Source organism: Amphiprion ocellaris, chromosome 17 (genome assembly GCF_022539595.1).
Source record: "Amphiprion ocellaris isolate individual 3 ecotype Okinawa chromosome 17, ASM2253959v1, whole genome shotgun sequence".
Taxonomy (NCBI): domain Eukaryota; kingdom Metazoa; phylum Chordata; class Actinopteri; family Pomacentridae; genus Amphiprion; species Amphiprion ocellaris.
This window is the reverse complement of record NC_072782.1, coordinates 25,174,458-25,196,451: the sequence shown is the minus strand read 5'-3', so window position 1 is coordinate 25,196,451 and position 21,994 is coordinate 25,174,458. Positions and strand designations below refer to the sequence as shown.

General features: G+C 37.1%; 1 long non-coding RNA gene across 1 annotated transcript; it reads right to left on the bottom strand.

Annotated features, from left to right (window-relative positions):
• Window positions 1–8,211: 8,211 nt before the first annotated feature.
• Window positions 8,212–20,618, bottom strand: LOC129350910 (uncharacterized). Its single transcript, XR_008604499.1, has 4 exons — window positions 17,212–20,618; window positions 16,930–17,078; window positions 15,357–15,661; window positions 8,212–8,419 (listed from the first exon to the last, which is right to left on the bottom strand). It is a non-coding gene; the product is annotated as an uncharacterized LOC129350910 (long non-coding RNA).
• Window positions 20,619–21,994: the final 1,376 nt, after the last annotated feature.

Here is a 21,994-nt window from a genome sequence, read left to right as displayed (position 1 = left end):
TCTTTAATGACATTTGTCACCTGATGCCAAAATTGACACTTGAATATTTTCTTCATTATTTTATGTGGAAAACTAAAAGACATGAAATCTACTGTGATGTTTTATAGTCAGCAAATATTGGATCACAGTGGTTGGCTGTAATCCCTGCTGTTGCTTTAGTAGCACAGTTACATGGTATATTACGCATGCAAACAATGATTATTCTGATTTTAACATGCAATTTGGTGAGGATATTCATTCTTCCCAAAGGATGGGCTCTGCTCATTTCAGATAAGCACCAGCTCCACTGTTAGGGCAAACACTGGTAAGCTCAGATAAAAATCACCGACACATCGACTTCAGCTGTATGGTCTGTACAGTCTGACAGTGACATTTATATAGTTTAAGGATTTTAAAACACAGTAAAGGGAAGGCCCTGAGCATAGACAGTGACAGTGATGGTTTGCAGAGTCCATTCATCCGTCTGGTATTAATGCTACAGTTGGAATTAAATGTTTCTTTGTTTGTGTGCTAACACTGAAAAACAGCCAGTAAAAATGAAGACAAAAATATGAATGAAGGCATTAGTGTAATTTTGGGGAGGTTTGAAAATATCATTAAAATGTATAAAATATAGTATAATATAGAACACTAGTGTGCTAATCTGTTGACAGTAGGCCTATATTGTGAAGCAGGATTTGGACTTGGAGACATATCTTCAGGTTTCACTCTGAATTTTGAGGATACAACAGTGGTTCCCTTCTTATTCAGTTTGTTTGGAAAGTGGCCTCGGCATTTGTACAGCATCCTATGGAGCTCGTTGTGTGGATACTGCAAGGTTCTTTTCGGAGTAATTTCATAGCCATTTCAATGTTTTAAATGCATTTGTACATTGCTAATATAGAAAACAGAAACTGATTAAAGCATGCCTACAAACCTTACATTTGTTGACTTTATAAAATTTGCTGTAAGTCTTCTTACTGGGTCCGTGTATTTATCTGGCAATTGGATTTTCCGTTCTGAAATGGGTATTGAAAAACAAAAAACGAGTGGTAATTTGATTTTCGTTTTAAAATAAAAAAATTAAAATTGAAATACAAGGCGTTTTTCCTTTTCATGATCTAAAAGGGATGTACGAAATTTTAAAAATGCTTAGATTTTCATTTTATATTTAGAATAACAAAAAAAATAAAATTAGTAAGAGACAGAAACGAAAAAAAAGGTCAGTTTTTTTCATTTTCTGAGACCGGAAGTGGTCATCAGCAAGTGTTGAGCCAAACGACAACAAGATTCTCAGAGGGCGGAGCCAGAGAGCAGTGATTGGTCAGACTGACTGAGAAGCCAGTGAGCAGAGATTGGTCAGACCATAGATAATATAGAAGACGGCGCGCTAGTATCTAGTCTTCAAAATATATCTATGGTCAACACGTCTGGTAGCATCTCTGGCTGCTGTTGACCTTGTTTTTGGAGTAAAACACGGTAAGAAGATCAATACTTCTAACCAGTAGCGTTGTTTTGTTGTACGTTAAGTCAGCGACTTGTGAAGAGTTGTGTTTTGTCGTGTTTGAGCAGTTGGTCCGGACGCGTTAGCTAGCTAAGCGGCTAAGTTAGCTAGCGGGCTAAATAACACAGGTGGCTAACTTACCGCTGAACACCTGTGTTAATTGCTGCCGCAGCTGTCATTAGTAGAATGAACTTCTCAACCTGTATTTCTCTGCTGTGTATTTTAGCTTTTAAAAAAGTTATTTTACTTTAAGGTTAACTGAAACCTGTTCAGCTGCACTGAAGTTTAACATTCAGCTGGTTTGAATTAAACCACGCTTAACTTAACATTGCGCAACATTACCTCTCTGAATCTCCATAATTTCATTAAATTCCTTCTCTCTTCCACTGCTCAAGTTCAATCCAGTATATAAAATGATATTAATAGTGAATAAACTAACAACCAACCATTGTATTTATTACTGCATGTAGTTGTAGTAAAACATGAGTTGAAACATCCTACTTTTGGATCTAGAACTGCACAAGCCGTTCATTTTCAGTCACCTGATGAGTTAAACTCCCCTTTTTATGTGAGGTTGAAGCAGAAAGTCTGAGTTAACAAAGAAAGTTGTTTCTAATTTGCGATACCTGTTATCTCTGACTGAGGCTTTAGTTTTTGTTGAGCTGATTTACACGTAGAAACTTTGTTCAGGAAGATTTCTCAGTAGCTCAGAGGACAGGCTGCTTTTTACACAACCTTGTAAGAGAATGTCTGCCAATGCTTTCAGCAGAATTTAGAAACACAACACTTCCTAAACAGATATTTTGAGGCTGTGAGGTTGAACGTTTTAGAGTATACCAGTGTGTTTCTTAATGAGAACAAAACTGTCATTTAATTGTTGCTTTGAAAGCTTCTTTAGTGAAAACCAGCTGGTGTTCTGCTTTGAAACAAACTGCTGTTGAGGTCTGTGTTTTTAGGTTTAACCCCACAGTTTCTGAATGAACTGATAGTTGTTTTTTTTTTCCTGATCAATGTGGACGTTATAATTGATGGTAACATTTACTGATCATATAATCAGCATGACAATATAACAGTGTAACATTCTGACCACCTGACTAATACTGTGTTGGTCCCTTTATGCTGCTAAAACTCCTCTGACCCAGTGGTTCATCAGAACCTCTGGGGATCCTGTGGATTCTGTGGATCCTGTGGGTTGCAGGGTGGGTCCTACCTAGACCAGGCTGATCCTGGACCATCCCACAGATGCTCAATCAGATCTGGATGTAGGGAGTGTGGAACCCAGGTGAACAGCTTAGCTCTGTCGTGTTCCTCTGACCACTCCTGAGAAGTTTAATTTGTCCTGCTGAGGGTGGCAGCTGGCATCAAGGACTGCTGTTGCCATGGAGACTAGGGGGTTGTTTGTCCTGCAGTGTTTAGGTGGTGGTACATGTCAAACATCCACATGAATGTCAAGGTTTCCCAGCAGAACGTTGCATTAGAACAAGATGATGGATGTTGTTCTCTTCAGCTCTCAGTGGTCAGAATGTTGTGGCTGATCAGTGGATCTGTCTGCCTTTACTCTGACATCCAGAGTTGTACAAAAGTGTAGTATGTGTGCAGTGCAGAAAAGATTTACTTTATTGTATGCAGTTTTTTTGTTTTTTAAGGGAGAGCATTTTTTCTTATCCACCTGAAGAAGACCTAATGTTTCCCTTCAAAGGACAGTTAATAATTACTACAGCTTCCATAGTGGTCCCATCAGAGAAAATCATATCCATATACAGATTTTTATTAATTCCAGGGCTGGTTCAGTAAAGATTATAATAATAACTACATCAGATAATTCTTGGTCGCAGTTGGAATTTTGCAGACTGAGAGATGGTTGAGAAGGTTTGCGGTTCTTGTTTTAGCAAAATATGTTAAAATAGAAGATCTTTATTGTTATTGTACATGAAATTATCTGCAAACCAGCAAAGTGTATCAGTCTGAGGTATCTAAAAATAAATAAGTAAAGAAAAATGCTTCTAAAGCCAATAATAAACTGAATATTTTGAGGGAATATTCTAAAAAGGAAAGAAAAGCTCCATTCTCACTCCTCTCAGGATAAACTGTCATTAAAATTGACTTTAAATTTAGCTTCGACACGAGATAAAAACATTTACTTTCATTACTGATGTTGTCAAGTTTTAATAAAGTTCATGCTACTTTTATAAAATGATGAAAGTGAATAAATTGTATTTCTGTGATCTGTCTTTGATTTCTGTCTTTTCTCCTTTCATCCAGATGTTCAGAGGGAGATGATGCCACATCTGGTCCAGCCGATGGAAGGTCTTGAAGTTCTCTGACTGGCCTCGACTGAAGATGGTCGTCTCACTGGATTTAAGGTTCAGATGCTCAGTAACAAACTCCACCAATGAGCCAACAGGGAAGCTTTAGGTTTATTAAATGTTGCTATGAAGGTATCACTGTTTTTCTTTGTGAGTGCAATGTGCTCCAACTGAAACTTGAATTAGAACTTAGAAGTAAATCCTTCCATCTGAAAGGATTTAGTTGCATTAATAACCTCATAACATTTTAATTTTTATTCCAGTCTTGGTTGGAAATAGAATCTCTGTATTGATTCAGGTAAAAACTGAACTTCACAGCAAGTTGGAGCAAAACAACCAGATGAAAACTGTGATGGTGTTGGATTGTCAGACCATAATGTTGCAGCTCAAAGCAGCTTTTCTAGCTCAGTTCATTCTGACATTCAGCTATGAATCAACACAGCAGATGGTGATCCATGCTGTGGAAGTCTCACATCTCCTGATTTAATGGAGCTGCTTTGCACTTTTTACACTGTTTATTCACCAACACTTTATTTAATAAAAGTCCCATCTAGTTTTCATGAGGAATGTGATGTTTTAATTTCTCTGTGAATAACTGCAGTCTAATGTAACAGCTGGAGTTGTAACATCTGTCCTGATATTGATCATGAAGTATTGATCAGAATACTTATGGTCAGCAGTCATCCCTGAAGTTTTACATTAAAATCTTTACTTGTGTTGTGAACTTTGGTAAGAAGCAGAAACATTAGTGTTGCCATGGATACATGAGTGTTAAATTCTGTCCATGTTTCCATTTTGGGAAATGCAGTCCAGTTCCAGAATGTGGAGGAATTTAGTCTCAATCACAGACAACAAATATTATCTGAAAGTCGGGTTATTGTTGTTTATCAGCACAATACAAAAGATTAATGTTAGAAATATTCTAGTTAAGACTGTAGAATATCAGGAGTTATGTAAATTTACCTCAATAATATGAATGTTCAGGTTAAGATTGTACAGTGATATTTATTATGTAAGTTTAGCTGATTAAAGTTTATGACTCTGCACTAAAATATGATTTAAATTGACATCATTATTATAATATTTAGGGTCAGACCCGACAGTATTGAGATTAAGAAATCAAATATTCTATAAAATGTAAATACACTGAACTCATTTGGATATATTTAAGTGAGACTCTACAATATTTGATACAAATCTATCTAAATCAAAATTTTAATCATTTTTACTCCAAACATTTACTGGACTGATTTAAATATTAAAATCACTCCTTTCTAATCCTCTGCTGTACGTTCAAACCTGAGGCCTTAAATAGAAACACACAAATATCTGATTGAAGGAACTTCTGCAGAGTCCTGGTTCCAGAACATGATGATAGAATTATAGACAAACTTTAACAAAATCTGCCTGAGAGTTTACAGGTTTTTATGTTGGATTTCTTCAGTAATTTAATGAGCGTTATCAGCAAAAATCAAGTGTTCATTTGATTAACTTCATTTCCTAAAACATCCAGAATTAGAGCTCATGTCTTTGGCAGCTGTAAAGTTTCTGCTCCTTCAAAGTTCACAACACAATGAATGAATTTCTAAAACACTCTCAGTGCTGGAGAGCGTTTGTGATGCTGAAGCAGTGACCAGTTTTTCTGTTTCTTCTCTGGAGATGCACAATGAGGGACGTCTGCAGCGACTGAGAAAGAGTCTCGCCACATCCTGACATGAGGAAAAAGACTTTATTGAAGACTACAATGAGAAAAACTATCAGACCGCAGACGGCTGCATTCAAGGTGAGCTCTGAACATTTGATCTGGAACAGGAATTCAATAACGGCAGCATGAGCTTCATTTCAGTCTGTAGCTGCTGAATTCATGGATGAATCATCTGGCACTAGAGAGGAAGACCATCAAACATCCACGTCAGCTGATGGAGGTCCAAGAGTCTCACCAAACAAACAACCTACAGAGTGAAGACCTCCAATCTGATTGGACGGCCTCCTATTCAGCCACGTGTGAACAAATGCCTCTAAGCTGATTTGTTTTCTAAAATAAATCTCGTTTGAGTTCTAATCAATGCCTGTGTGTTTGCTTCTTTACACTGCTGTTAACAGTTTAGGCTGTTAGATTGTTCCAGATAAGACAAGTACAAGATACTTCAGAGCCGTTCTACCACGAGCCTGACAGGAAGAACTCCAACAGCTACTGAATGTTCCTGTGGTCCCCTCAAGGCTACAGGAGGAGCCCTACGAGGACGAGCCGGTCCACCTGATGGCGGCCAGTCGCTGCGGTTCAAAGCCAACACCGACTACGTGGACTTCTACTGGACCACACGGAGGCCTTCAAACTGGACCAACAAGTTCAGCGACTCCCCAACTTGTGGGTCTGAGGATGCCGCCGAGCCTCAGTCCAGCCGGCCTCCTGTCTGTGGGTGTTTGAGTGCTGAGAGGTTTGTGGATGCATGTGAACGTTCTGTGTTGAAACAGCAGCTTTTGACTCAGTAACGCTGGGAAAAACCAAGAGCTCCTTTATTTGTGACTTCCACTAAAAAACTGATGAAAATGAGTTTGCCAGGGTTCTGACTGATAACAGATTATTAAATAATGATAATAATCATTTAAATATTCCTTTAAACAATCCTTTTAGGTCTACATTTCCTTTACACTGACTTCTTGGTATATGTACAAGTATTTTGGGTGGAATATACCAACAAGCCCAATGTTCAAGGGTTCTTCTGGGAATATACCATTAAACCAACCTTTTAGGTAAAAGTTCCAGGATGTTGGGTAGAATATAGTATCAGATAAACCTTTTAGGTCTACATTGGAAGATTTTAGAGTAGAATATTACTCCAAACCATCGCTTAGCTCTACATTTCAGGTGGAATATTCCTCCATACTAACTTTTTTGGTCTACATTGAAGGATTTTTTCTAAACCCCCCTTTCGGGTCTATATTTGAGGTTTTAGGTGGAATATTCCTTTTAACCAGCCCCTCAGGTCTCTTTGAGGATTTTGGATGGAATACTCGGTTAAACCAACATTTTAGGTGCATGTCCAAGGATTTTTGGTGGAATGTTCCTTTAAGGTGGATGTGTGAGGACCTTGTTGGTGGAATACTTCCTGAAACCAACCTTTTAGGTCAACATTCAAAGATTTAAGGTGGAATATTCCTTTAAACCAACCTAAATTTCATGTTTTGATCATTATCAAGTGAGAAACCTCAATCCAGACTCCTCATAATGACGTTTGAGATTTATGCTGCTGTTATTTGTTTAGTCCAGACTAAATGACAGAAATCCACAACTGTAATTTTATTTCAGGACTCGGTCATTAAATGTCAAAACAATCCATGTGACTCTAAAAACTCAACAGCTTTACAAACTCTAAGATTAAACTCTCCACAAGGATCCAAAATAAGTCGGACTTCTACATGAGAGCTTTAATTATTCTTCATCTACTTCCTGAAAAGTTTGGTCAATAAAAAAGACAAAAACTAATATTTTCAGCTGAACTAAAGACAGACTTTGTGATTTTTCTGCTCATATGTTGTGTTGTTGTAAACTTACTCTTTCAAATAAATATCCTCCTAACCCCCTGGAAACCAGCATTTGTCGTGTTTTTGTGTTGCTCCTCAGCGACCCGAGACAGCCAGGTCCTAATGTTTTTTGAGCAACACATCATACTATGACGTTTTTACAATGATGGTTCTACTATGAAGCCAGTTTGACATGTTCAGGTGTTCTTTGTGTGAAAACTCAGAGATTTCAGGTATCAGAAGGTGGTTTTCAACTTTCTTTGTTAACTTTCTTCTTCAACTTTAAATTAAATTTCCTTCACTAACCCAGCCCTCTGGACTTCCAGTAAGCTGTGTTCCTATTGGCTGTCCAGGTGGCTGCTTGGTGTTATCAGGAACACCTGAGCAGCTCAGTGTCTTCCTGCTTTATTTAGCTGCAGACAAACATTTCCTCTGCTTCTCTTCACCACAGAACAGGGTTTGGCTCGTTGCTTTAGTTTGTTCTTTAGGTGTTGGCTTGCAGCTTCCAGCAGTAAAATCGTCTTTAATGTGTTTCTTGGTGTGTTTCAGGGCTTTGTACCAGATAGTCTTGGTAAATGTGGTTCTTTAGCCACAGTTAGCACATGGTGCTAATGTGTGCAGTGATTAGTGGATTTGGTGCAGCTGAGTTGTGTCATTATCTTGGCTGTAGTGAGTCTTTAGAGGTTTTTGGTCAGACACATTCTGTATTCTTGTTTGAGAACCAACGTTGGTTGTCCAGAAGGTAAGAGTTCCTGTCCTGATTCTCTGTTCTCAGAGGTTCTCTGGTAGGCTGCAGGAGACTTTAGCGTTTGGGTTGTACTAGTTTGGTTTTTGTATGGTTTCATTTGGACGACTATCTTGAGGCCCCTCCATGTGGTTTAGTGAGGTTTTCTGCAACAGTTCTACAAAGCAACCTGCAGCAGAAGAGACTTTGAGAGTTTTTAGGAAGTTCTAGAGACTAGACTTTAGAGCAGCAGAAAGATTTGTCAGCAGTTTGAGAAGGTGAGCTTCAGAGTAGAAATGAGATGGAAACCTTCTTGACCCGTGTGGTGAGGTCCTGTACCAAGAGTTTGAGCAGGTTGTGAAGAGTCTGTAGTTCTTTGGTCTGAAAGCACAAGAAGAGTCGACTCATTAAAGGAGAAAACAGGAGATATTATTGGTTCTTCTGTCGCTCTGCAGTTTCCTTAGACTGAATGTCAAGTTTATATTTTAAATGATTTACCATGTGAGCCCAAGAAGACTTCAATAAACTCCCTCCATCCCCTGGACACAACACATTTTATTACCATGTTAATTTTTTTTTTTTTTAAATGTGTTTTTGAGTTTTAATTATAGTTTTAGCGTAGTTTTTTCTCTTTGCTTGTTTAGTTTTGTCATCTGTGTGAAAGGTGCTAAACAAATAAAGTTGAATTGATAAACTGAATAATTGATTAACTCATGATTGTGACAACAGAAGTATTTTCATTGTGATTTAAGGGTTTGTTTCATTTTTAAGGTTGGGGTTAAAATCTTGACAGAAAAAAAAATTAAAGAAATAAACTACATTAAAAAAGCAAAAATCAAACGAAAAAAACATTCAATAAAATAAAACTTTTAAAAAGAAAATTAAACATTAAATACAAATATATTAAACAAACAAAATGTTTAATTAGATAATTAAACAGAAGATACAAAACATGTAATTCTGACATTAAACAAAGATATTAAACATTAAAGATGAAATATTTTAGATAATTAAACATTTGAAAAATACAATTAAACAAGAATAATATTAAACATTTAAAAAAATACAAAACATTTAATTAGATTATTAAACCTTTAAAAAGACAAAACATTTAATTAAAAAATTCACTGTTTAATTAGAAAATTAAATCTTAAAGACAATAAAACTTTAAATAGGAATTAAACAAAATACAATGAATCATTTCAAAAGAAAATTAAACATTAAAAGGTGGTAAAACATTTTAAAAGAAAACAAAGATTTAATCGAAAAATTAAACATTGGGAAAGAAAAGGAAATTTTTCAAACAAGCCAATAAAACATTTGAAAAAAACAACAATTAAACATTAAAAAGACAAAACATTTCTAAATCAAATCAGACATTAGAAAAGAATAAAAGGTGAGAAAAGAGCAAAACTAAACATTTAAGAAGAATCAAACTAAAGAAAAAACATTTGAAAAGACACCAGTTAAACTTTAGAAGGTCAAATTAAACAGAAGAAACAATAAAAGGATCAAAAAGAGCAAAAACAGATGAAGGCCTTAAAGTGTTTTCTAGTCTGAAATGAAAACATCAAGTTGTTTCTTCAAACATTTCCTCTTTCTATGTTCTTGGTTTGATTGTGGACAGATTTACTAAGAACTCATTTCAGAAAACTGCTTTCCAGATAAAGTCTACTAGTAGTTGAAGGCATTGATCAAACTAATGTTACCTTCTGATCTCCACAAACTTTACTGTTCAGTGAAGAGAATCAAAGTTTGTTGAGGATTTCTAAAAAACCCACAGGTGAAGGTCTGAGAAGAACTCAGGTGGATGGTCTAAATGTGAAATCAAGACTCATGGTCACAAGTTTTAAGGCTTCTGTTAACCAGAAAGTTCAAACTAATAGAGAAGTACTGAGAAACTTTTAAAATTTCAGTCCTCAGACTGTCTAAAGGTCCAAACTAACAGAGAACTACTCAGGAACTTAGAAAATTTCAGTCCTCAGACTGTCTGAAGGTTCAAACTAACAGAGAACTACTCAGGAACTTAGAAAATTTCAGTCCTCAGACTGTCTGAAGGTTCAAACTAACAGAGAACTACTCAGGAACTTAGAAGATATCAGTCCTTGGACTGTCTGAAAGTTCAATCTAACAGAGAACTACTGTGGGACTTAGAAAATTTCAGTCCTCAGACTGTGTGAAAGCTCAGGTCCTGAGGACTCGGGAGGTGTGGAGGCTTTGTAAAGTCTTGGAACTGAGGGTTCAACCCTCCAGCACAAAGGCTGAAGTCCAACCTCCTGAGAAAAACGGTCGAGTCGAGACTCGAGTAAAAAAAAAAACTCGAAAATGACAAAAAATAGATGATAAATGCGCAAAAAAAAGGAGAATTAGTATCTGAGCGAATAGCTCAGGGGAAAAGAAGACAGACTACCAAGCGGAAGGTAGCTGGTTCAAGACCCGCCACCGGCCTTTTTCTTTCTTTGGCTTTGTCAGAATTTAGAGAAAATTTAAGAAGTGTCTGGTCTTGAACCAGCGACCTGCAGCTCCATAAGCAAATCCTTTACTCACTGAGCTACAGATCAGACAAAAAGAAATAAATTCGTCGTCCCTTTGACATTGTAGTTACTGAAGTCACCACATGGGTGGAGCCAAGGCGGAGTCTGGGTGGAGTCAGGGCGGAGAGTAGGCGGGGAGGTGGGTGGCGGCCTCCCCCCTCTACTCCCCCACCTCTCCCCACCACCCACCACACCTTCCCCCGCCCGACGAGTTCTTCGAGTCTCCACGAGTTCTTCGAGTCTCGACAGGTTTTCCCGAGTTTCTTGAGTTTCCATGAGGTCTGAGGCAGAACAAGTTGTCATGAAGAGGTGTTGAAGTCGGCCAGGATGGACTGACTTTTTACAGCAACTAGAAGGAAGACCACTAGAAGAGCAGGTCTTTAACCACCATCCATAAAATCCATGGAGTCGCTCCAGAGAAATGAAGGGAGGTCAACTTTTATCAACCTCCATCCAGATATTCAACTTGATATCTTTACTTTGACATTTTTAGCACCACAAACCTTGAGTATCACGCTTTATTATCATTTATTAGGACTTTAACGGAATCCACCAGCAGATTTAGTTTTTGTTGAGAAACTTTATTCTTGTTGTGGGACTGCAGTATTTAAAACCGTTCCTTCTATTTTACCTCATGTTTATTAGTTTTAGTGGAGGAAGTTATTTTAATTGTCCATTAGTCTCTTAAAAACCAAATAATAAATTGGATTAGTCAAGAGGTTTAAATTTCTTACTTTGTCATATTTTAAATATGACAAAAAAAATACAAAAATAAAGCGTCTTGAGACAATTTGACCTGTATTTGGCGTTATATAAATAAAATTGAAATAAAATTGTATGTATCTTGTAATGTTGGAGTAATTCAGCCATATATGTTGGAAAACATATTTTCTTTGTCCATTAATCTGTTGATTGTTTTCTCCACTAATTCATTTCTTGTATTGGTTTATAAAATGTCAAACCCAAATATATTCAGTTTACTGTGATAAAAACCAAAAAGATTTACATTCATGATGCAGGAATCATACAGTTTTTCACTTTTTATCTTAGTTTAGTCAGAAAGATAGTTGATAATGTGTGAATTGTTGCAGCTTGTGAGCCGTAGAAGGTTTTAATCTTTGGGGCTGAGTGTCAGAAAACATTTAGAAACCAACATCAACAAAACACTCAACAAAGATTTGAACATCATTAAAGGGAAATTCAACTTTTGCATGACAATGTCTCATTAAAGGACATTTATTTCCAATGTAAATGTGTGATATTTATCCTCTGGAGCTTTCTCTTCACATCATCTTCCACCTGGACTGCTTTGGTCGGGAACATGTGCAACAAACATTTGAAAAACTGCACTTTAACATCAATGAATGACACTGAAGTTTAATCTCTACATAAATGAGACTGAGTCTGGATGTGCTGCTCTGTCATTAACTCCTAAGTTTAGGGAAAGTTCAAACAAAAGAGGACAGTTCAGATCAGACTTGAGAATTAGCTTATTTTGAACAAACATCTCAGACTTTCTGAGCTTCAGCACCTCTAGCAACAAGCAACTCAAGAGATCCAGAAGTTGGAGAGAGTTAGCTTTAGCTGAGCCAAAGAACATGTGGGACGCTAACCTAGCAAACATTTCAGACTTTTCTCTGTGAATTCTGAGAAATAATTTCCTATTTAATGACAGAGCTACACATCTTAACTCAGTCTCATTAAAACAGACTCTAATTCAGTGTCATCCATCCATATTAAAGTGCAGTTACCCGAAATGTTTGTTGCATGAGCTCCAACAAAACCTGTCCAGGTAGAAGGCCACTTTGACAAACAGGAAGTGGAAGATTCCAAGCAGATTTATAGAAGGGGGAACCGGACTATACTAAGTGTGGTCAAGTATAGAGGGGTGTTCTGTGTGTTTTTAAGGCTGATAATGATTATTAGTGAGAGATTTGGAGTAGATATTCATTTGCAGTAAATGACAGTATTTAAAATCTTGGAGTTAAACTTAGAAGAACACAAACTCTAACAGAAAACGTTGATACGTTTTTGTGTTGTTTACAGATGTTAAAGAAAACCTTACCATAGTGTTTTTCACGGCCTCCTTTACATTATTTCATCGTATGGCACATTTTTACATGTTGAAAAATCTTTTTTTTTCGACATAGTATACTATGGCGTTTTTTTGTGCCAAAATTCATGATGATTTTTTTTACAAAGAAAACCTTTCTGGAGTGATTTTCATGGCCTACTTTACATTATTTCATCATATGGCACGTTTTTATAACATGTTGAAAAATTGCATTTTTTTTTTTCGACAGAGTATACTATGGCGTTTTTTTGCGCCAAAATTCATGATGATTTTTTTTCAAAGAAAACCTTTCTGGAGTGTTTTTCACAGCCTGCTTTACATTATTTCATCATATGGCATGTTTTCACAACATGTTGAAAAATGACATTTTTCGACATAGTATACTATGGCTTTTTTTGGGCCAAAATTTATTTTTTTTCAAAGAAAACTTTACCATAGTGTTTTTCACGGCCTCCTTTACATTATTTCATCATATAGCATGTTTTTACAACATGCTGAAAAATCGCATTTTTTTTTTCGACATAGTATACTATGGCGTTTTTTTGCGCCAAAATTCATGATGATTTTTTTTCAAAGAAAACCTTTCTGGAGTGTTTTCATGGCCTACTTTACATTATTTCATCATATGGCATGTTTTCACAACATGTTGAAAAATGACATTTTTCGACATAGTATACTATGACGTTTTTTTGCGCCAAAATTCATGATTTTTTCTTTCAAAGAAAACCTTTCTGGAGTGTTTTTCACAGCCTGCTTTACATTATTTCATCACATGGCATGTTTTCACAACATGTTGAAAAATGACATTTTTCGACATAGTATACTATGACGTTTTTTGGGCCAAAATTCTGGATTTTTTTTCAACGAAAACCTTTCTGGAGTGTTTTTCACGGCCTCCTTTACATTACTTCATCATATGGCACGATTTTACATGTTGAAAAATCGCATTTTTTTTCGACATAGTATACTACGGCGTTTTTTTGCGCCAAAATTCATGATGATTTTTTTTCAAAGAAAACCTTTCTGGAGTGTTTTTCATGGCCTACTTTACATTATTTCATCATATGGCATGTTTTCACAACATGTTGAAAAATGACATTTTTCGACATAGTATACTATGGCGTTTTTTTTGCGCCAAAGTTCATGATGATTTTTTTTTTCAAAGAAAACCTTACCATCGTGTTTTTCACGGCCTCCTTTACATTATTTCATCATATGGCACGTTTTTACAACATGCTGAAAAATCGCATTTTTTTTTCGACATAGTATACTATGGCATTTTTTTGCGCCAAAATTCATGATGATTTTTTTTCAAAGAAAACCTTTCTGGAGTGTTTTCATGGCCTACTTTACATTATTTCATCATATAGAATGTTTTCACAACATGTTGAAAAATGACATTTTTCGACATAGTATACTATGACGTTTTTTTGCGCCAAAATTCATGATTTTTTCTTTCAAAGAAAACCTTTCTGGAGTGTTTTTCACAGCCTGCTTTACATTATTTCATCACATGGCATGTTTTCACAACATGTTGAAAAATGACATTTTTCGACATAGTATACTATGACGTTTTTTGGGCCAAAATTCTGGATTTTTTTTCAACGAAAACCTTTCTGGAGTGTTTTTCACGGCCTCCTTTACATTACTTCATCATATGGCACGATTTTACATGTTGAAAAATCGCATTTTTTTTCGACATAGTATACTACGGCGTTTTTTTGCGCCAAAATTCATGATGATTTTTTTTCAAAGAAAACCTTTCTGGAGTGTTTTTCATGGCCTACTTTACATTATTTCATCATATGGCATGTTTTCACAACATGTTGAAAAATGACATTTTTCGACATAGTATACTATGGCGTTTTTTTTGCGCCAAAGTTCATGATGATTTTTTTTTTCAAAGAAAACCTTACCATCGTGTTTTTCACGGCCTCCTTTACATTATTTCATCATATGGCACGTTTTTACAACATGCTGAAAAATCGCATTTTTTTTTCGACATAGTATACTATGGCGTTTTTTTGCGCCAAAATTCATGATGATTTTTTTTTTACAAAGAAAACCTTTCTGTAGTGTTTTTCACGGCCTCCTTTACATTATTTCATCATATGGCACGTTTTTACAACATGCTGAAAAATCGCATTTTTTTTTCGACATAGTATACTATGGCGTTTTTTTGCGCCAAAATTCATGATGATTTTTTTTTACAAAGAAAACCTTTCTGTAGTGTTTTTCATGGCCTACTTTACATTATTTCATCATATGGCACGTTTTTACAACATGTTGAAAAATCGCTAATCGATATTCATTTGCAGTAAATGAAAGTATTTAAAATCGTGGAGTTAAACTTAGAAGAACACAAACTCTAACAGGAACCGTCGTTGATACGTTTTTGTTTTGTTTACAGATGTTAAGTTAAAGGAGTTTTATTTGTGACGTATAACCAATCAAATCACTCCAGAAGACAGAGCGACCACAGGTAGATAAAGGTTCAGAGCCAAAGTAGCACCATTTTTAAATGTATTTATTACTGTAAATTAGTAAAAAAATAAAATACTGATAATCAGTAAATCAGTCAGCCCACAATTACTACAATTCTACAATGTATGTCTCTTTCCTTTGACTTGTTATTTGTACAACATACGATGTATATGACAGTGTTTTTTCATACCAAAGGCTATACTATGATGTTGTCTAAGAGACATACCATGATACTCTGCTTGTTCTGGCCCTGGGTCGCTGCACTCCTCCTCTGTTGTTTTCTGGATTGTACTCAGCTGCATGCCTTCGTCCACCAGGCCTCCGTTGACTCGTCCCGCCTGCCGTCTCTGGAGCTGAAGCTGGATTGGAACAGACCAAAGTACAGTCCAATCACGATGCCAGCTGCCTCTCAAAAGGCTCCTTCATCTGGCAGGTGGCAGCACTTCTTCTGAGGGGAAGCTGAGCTGGCCCAGCAGAACTTTGGAGATGTGTTCCAGTGGTTGGTGGATGTGTGGGGAGATAGAGAGGGACCTTTGAAATGTTCAGAAAGGAAAACAGGGAACCTGTTGGTAGTTGTAGTTTAGGATGCTACTGCGGTGTGTTTTTGGGTTTTAAGAGGTGAACAGTACGAGTTTTTTTTCGTATTGATTATCTTTTACTTTGTTCCTGGTTGGAATGCCCATCAATGTCAACGTGAACTTTACTTTTAGTTCTGTTTATTTATTTTTATTTTACTAACACTCATTTCCTTTTAACCCCCTCACATGTTGTGTTGTTGTAAACTTACTCTTTCAAATAAATACTCGTCTAACCCTCTGGAAACCAGCGTTTGGACTGTTGTTTTGTTGCTCCTCACCAACTTCAGACAGCCGGGACAAAACAACATTTTGTGAACCAAAGGCTTTTCTATGACGTTTTTAGAGCAACATGCTATACTATAATGTGTTTACAGTGACATGCTATACTGTGACGTTCTTAGAGCGACATGCTATACTCTGACGTTTTTACAGCGACATGCTATACTCTGACGTTCTTAGAGCGACATGCTATACTATGATGTTTTCAGACCGACATGCTATACTATGACGTTTCTAGAGCGACATGCTATACTGTGATGTTTTTTGGGTGACATGCTATACTATGATGTTTTTAGAGCGACATGCTATACTATGACAGTTTTAGAGCGACATGTTATACTATGACGTTTTCAGACCGACATGCTATACTATGACGTTTTTAGAGCGACATGCTATAGTATGACGTATGTTGGGTGACACTTTATACTATAGGCTTTTTAAATTGACATATTACTATGACTTTTTTTTGTTTCAGTTTTTTTTTTTTTTAGCAACATATAAAAATTTGAACAGTTTTACAAATTACTATACTTGTACTTGTGCAATGAAATATTATTCTATGGCATTTTTTAGACGACATATTATATACTCTGATCTTTTCTTGAAAAACATACTATTTTGACAATATACTGCACTATGACATTTTTTAACCACATATCATACATGACAATTTTAGGCAACATCCTATCATTTTGCGCTTTTTGAACCACATAGTAATCTATGGGGGTTTTGTTGCCGACATGCTGTACTATGAACTACAGGCCATACTATGTTATTCTTGAAAAGCATACTATACTTTGACATTTTCTGAACTACATCCTATACTATGGCGTTATACACAGAGTGCTTTTGTTACATGCTGATTTATAATCTACATTTTTTTCTGTTTTGTTTTTTGACAGGATTACCACAAACCTGACCGTGAACACCGTCGACACGCACCTGAGGGAGACGCTGCCTGAGATCTCAAGGCTGTTTGGTCGTGGTCTTTCTGGTCCTGCTCCAGAACGCCTTCATCAGCTATGTCTTCTTTTGAAGAGGCCCTCAGATGCTGCAATCTCTGACCTTAAGAAGGAACTGCTACTTTCACTCTGTAACGAGATGGCGGTTATTTTAAAGACCCAGCTCCTGGCGGCTTTGAGTGAAAGTTTAACACCCATCAAAACGGAACTACAGACAGTTAAATCTGAGCTGTCGATCTGTATTTCAAACATCAAGTCCTACCTGGGCGTCCTAAAGCACGCTGTGGGTGAAACGGAAACTTCACTCTCCACATCACCGACGACATCGTCACACTCCAAAGCAGAGCACCTTTTAAAAGTGGACAATAAATGTGAAGAATGTGAGCAGCAGCAGCCTGTGAGCAGTGGAACAGATGTGATCAGAAAGTAGTCATTTTCTTTTTTCTTTTCTTTCTTGGTGACTTGATGCTGTCAGATGCAGATGTTGGAGCTGATTCTGATCTTTCAGGATAAAAAGCTGCTTTTCCTTCACAGACTTTTCAGGAAATTATTCTCTCAGGTTTTCTCTGCTATTTATATTTTTATTATCTGTGATTATTTCATTATTTCTTTATTGTAAAATAAAGTTTGAGGCATAAAGACTCATTTAGTTATTTTAATCCTGAAATCTTTGATGTAGCAGAACCAAACTTCCATTTTCCTTCTTGTACGTCTGATACTAGAACTAAATGTGTCTTCAACACGGATCATCTGGTTTTAATGAATCAGCAGCAAAATCGCAACAACAAATGAGACAATTTTCAACAAATTCATGAAACTGATGTCATTTAAAACTATCAGAGTCTGTTTTAGTGTCAAATTAAAGCTGATTACTGACAACTAGAACATTAACGTTACTGTTTTAATCACATTTAAGTTTCCTGAACGTTACATTAATGTCAACCAGCCACAGTTTTATGAACTTAATGAACCACATTACAGGAACACAACACACTTAAGCTGTTTACATGAAACTCAACACATTAGCTTGATGCAACGTTAGCTTTAATCAGGCTACGACTGAGCAGCTAGCTCGGTTAGCATCGCTAACATTAAAGCTAATATTTACAATGCTAACTTTCTTCTCTGGTCAACACACACTGAAACAAACTCTATCAACAAATGGAGTGCATGGCAGACATTATATCTGACACTAAAGTTGCATATAAAGCGCATTAAAAGCGGCACCGATACGAAAATAAACACTTACTTACCGAACTATTAGAGTCCTTTCAGTGTCTGCTGGTAGAATCAGCCGAAGTTAAAAAACTGGTTAAAACAAGCCAACGGGCAGGAAAACTATCTGTGGAAAAGGTTCTGCTGCTCCACCGATAAATAAACGAACAGTTATATCAGAATTAATCCAAACAAGGAGAGCAGAGTCTCTGCGGCTTCCTCCATAGGACCTGTCAATCATTCCAGACCAGACTGTCAATCAAGTAGTCCCGCCCCCTGGCTTCGCAAAACTTTAACGCTTTATAAAAAATCAATATTGATTTATTTTACGATCGGCCACCTGATCTCTCATTTTGACCATGAAAACTCACGAAAAAAAAATGTATGTACAGTCTATGCACTGTACTCTGTTTGGCTCCACACTTGCTGATGACCACTTCCGGTCTCAGAAAATGAAAAAACGGACCTTTTTTCGTTTCTGTCTCTTACTGATTTTACTTTCTTGTTATTCTAAATATAAAACGAAAATCAAAGCATCTTAAAAAAAATCCTATATCCCTTTTTGATCATGAAATTGAAAAATGCCTTGTATTTTAATTTTAATTTTTGTATTTTAAAACGAAAATCAAATAACCACTCGTTTATTGTTTTTCAATACCCGTTTCAGAACGGAAAATCCAATTACCAGATCCGTACACGGACCTTACTGGTTTTATTTATGTTTTTAGATGTTTTCCTTACAAGTCTTGAGAATGAGATTGAATGTGAAATTGCTTAATTCATCCTTTACATTAGCACAGAAATAGCTTCTTGTGAGCAGCTTGAAGGGACTATATCTGTAATTTGGTTATACAATCTTGTGTTACATGAAGATAATTAGACTGAATCCTGAATAAGAAACCTTCTTCTAAGCAACTTATACACATTTTAAATGATAAGCCAGTTGTGCCTTATATTAGCGTGAGGTATTGATAAGCCTTTTAATTAAATTTCATATGGTGAGTAGTTTTTTTCTGCTTTTCTTCATGGTTTTGGCTGAGATAGCAACATGAGACAGCTATGTTGCTGTTAGTGTGTATTTATTTTTTTTAAACACTTCATATTGGTTGAGGAATATAGTACGCTTTTCTAGTGTAAAATATGCAGCTCCAGACCTGTCTGTGTTTGTGATTAGCCATCTGTTGCCAGCACCAACACTTTGACAGGAATGCGCTTGTAGCTGGATTGAAAAACTCTGGGATGGTTTAACCCTCTGATGCGCAGTGTGGGTCAGGAGATACCCATTTTCCATTGAATATGGGTTACTTTTGACCCATTTTGTGCATCAAAGGGTTAAAGAGATGATAACCAACTTTGTGTGATCGCTTAGCCTGACTGTGGTTGTAGTACAGTGCTTTGCAAAATACAGTCAGAGCACCATCATGCTACGTCAAGTGACAACATTAAATGCAGTTACAAATATTGTTAATTAATACTGTTGATAAGGTGTGCACATAGGAAAATACCAGTTTACCACTACTCAGTTATTTAAAAACCTCTGCTGTTGCCTCATATGGTTAACAAGTCATGTAAAGGTTGCTAAATCTGAGGTTCAAATTGCAATTCTCATTTAATGGGGGTGGGTTTAAACACTTCTTTTTGTGCCAGAAAGAGAAGGCCTGATTGTATGGCAGATTAGCAGCTGTTAATTAACATACCACCACAATTCCAGTGTTGCAGGAAAAACACTGTCAGTTTGCCAGAAGGTAGATGTCAGAGACAAAAGCCATTTAGGAAATGATTTAGGTAAAAACTAAAAGGGAATGTTACAACCCTGCAGGGTAGCATGAGTAACACAAAAAAAACCCCAAACAAAAAACCAACAACCCAGAACAAACGCTGATTTCCACAGTGAAATGCAGGTATTCAGTTGAAAGTCAAGCTCACAGCAAAATGTGAAGGGATTAAAGGCAAATGGGAAACTGACTTCCTCTTTGGTGTCATTTAGTTATGCTCCTAGATATGCTGCTATAGGCCTAGGGGACCTCTCTCGATGCACTGAGGCCTTCTCTCATTACCTGTGTATTTACTGCATTTACCATTATTGCATTGCATTCACTCTGTTTCTCCCTGTGTCCTTTCTCCGAGTGTCCCTGGGCCCAGAGCTGGATGCTTCTGATCTGTGGTTGCTGTCCCACCAACTGGCCTAGTCTCCATCATGTCCACTGTGGGATGCTGCTGCTGATCTTCCTCCAGCCCACTGCTTCCAGCTGCCCATTTCCACCAGTCTAATCTGCATTTCCCTCACTATATTTGTTACGCTCATCTACACACTGTTTGCTTCTTATTTACCAGCTATATATGCAATATATTTAATGCCAAAACCTTACACCATAACAGTAAACTTATGAATCAGTTTCAATGTGGGCTTGTTCTGGATATCCCCAGCCACTCTGTATTCATTATGCATCACTTTGTATGTATCATCTATGTTTGTCATATCATGCATGTATGCCAATATGTGTTACGTGTTTCCTTGTCCCCCATCCCACCTCTTTTCCCGACCCTCGCCTTCCCCCACCCCTTCCACCTCTTCTAACTTTGTACCTCTCACCTGTCCGGCCAGCAGCAGATGAGTCCCCCCATATGAGTCGGGTTCTGCTCAAGGTTTCTTCCTGTTAAAAGGGAGCTTTTCTTGCCACTGTCACCTTAGAGCTTGCTTTGGGGGTTCAGGCCATTTGGGTTCTGTAAAACATCTTGAGACAATCTGAATTATAATTGATACTATATAAATAAAATTGAATTGAAGTGAAGGGTGCTACTAAAATAAAAGAAATATATATATAACTGAAAGCAAACTTCACTCTGAAGCTGGTGTGTCTTACCAAACCGGAAAGAAATTAAAAGATAACCAATACAAAAAAAACCAAAAAAAAATACTGTTCATCTCCAAAACAAAAGTAGAACTGCAGTAGCACCCCTAAACTAAAACTAACAATGAGTTTGCAATTCCTCAGCATTCAACGATTCAAAAGACCCTCATTATCCTTTACCCCTCACGTACACTGACCACAGATACAAATTTCACAAAGTTCACCAGGCAGCTCAACTTCTCCCAAGCAGAACCACCACCGAATGCCGGATTAAGGAGCCTTTTGAAAGCCAACTGGCACCGGTGAAAGAGGTTGGAAGCTGTAGTTTGGCCTGATCCGATCCAGCTTCAGCTCCAGAAATTGTAGGCAGGGCAAAACAACGCAGGCCGAGCGGATAGAGGTGCTGAACAACACACGCAGCTGCATACAGCACAGATGATTACAACAGAAGGCGGAGGAGGAGTGTAGTGACTCAGGGCCATAACAGGGAAGTTCTGCAAACAAACCAGACTGAATGAAACACATTAACTCAAGTCTAGTGGTGACAACGGGCTGCACAGTCGCTAGGTGGTTAGCACTGTCGCCTCACAGCTTGAAGATCTCCAGTTCGTGTCAGCGATTACTAAGTCAGCTGGGATCGACTCCAGCCCCCGTGACCCTAATTAGGATTAAATAGTGTATAGATAATAGATAGAAGGATAGTGGGGACACCATAACTGTATACTATAAAGCAGTGGAATGAGTGTATCAATGTTCACAAAAAAGCAAATCTTTGAAGCGATCACAAAAAAAGGAGAGGAAAGCTTCAATCTGGCTGCTGTTGTCCCAGGACAATGCATCTGTCAACACTGCACATGTGGCAGAAGCAAGCAAATGCGGCTTTTAACTGTTGCCCTATGAACCTTACTCAACCGACCTGGTCTCACTTCTTTATTTTATGTTCTTTATTTGTGTTCCCCTCAGTCTAAAGTGTTAGAT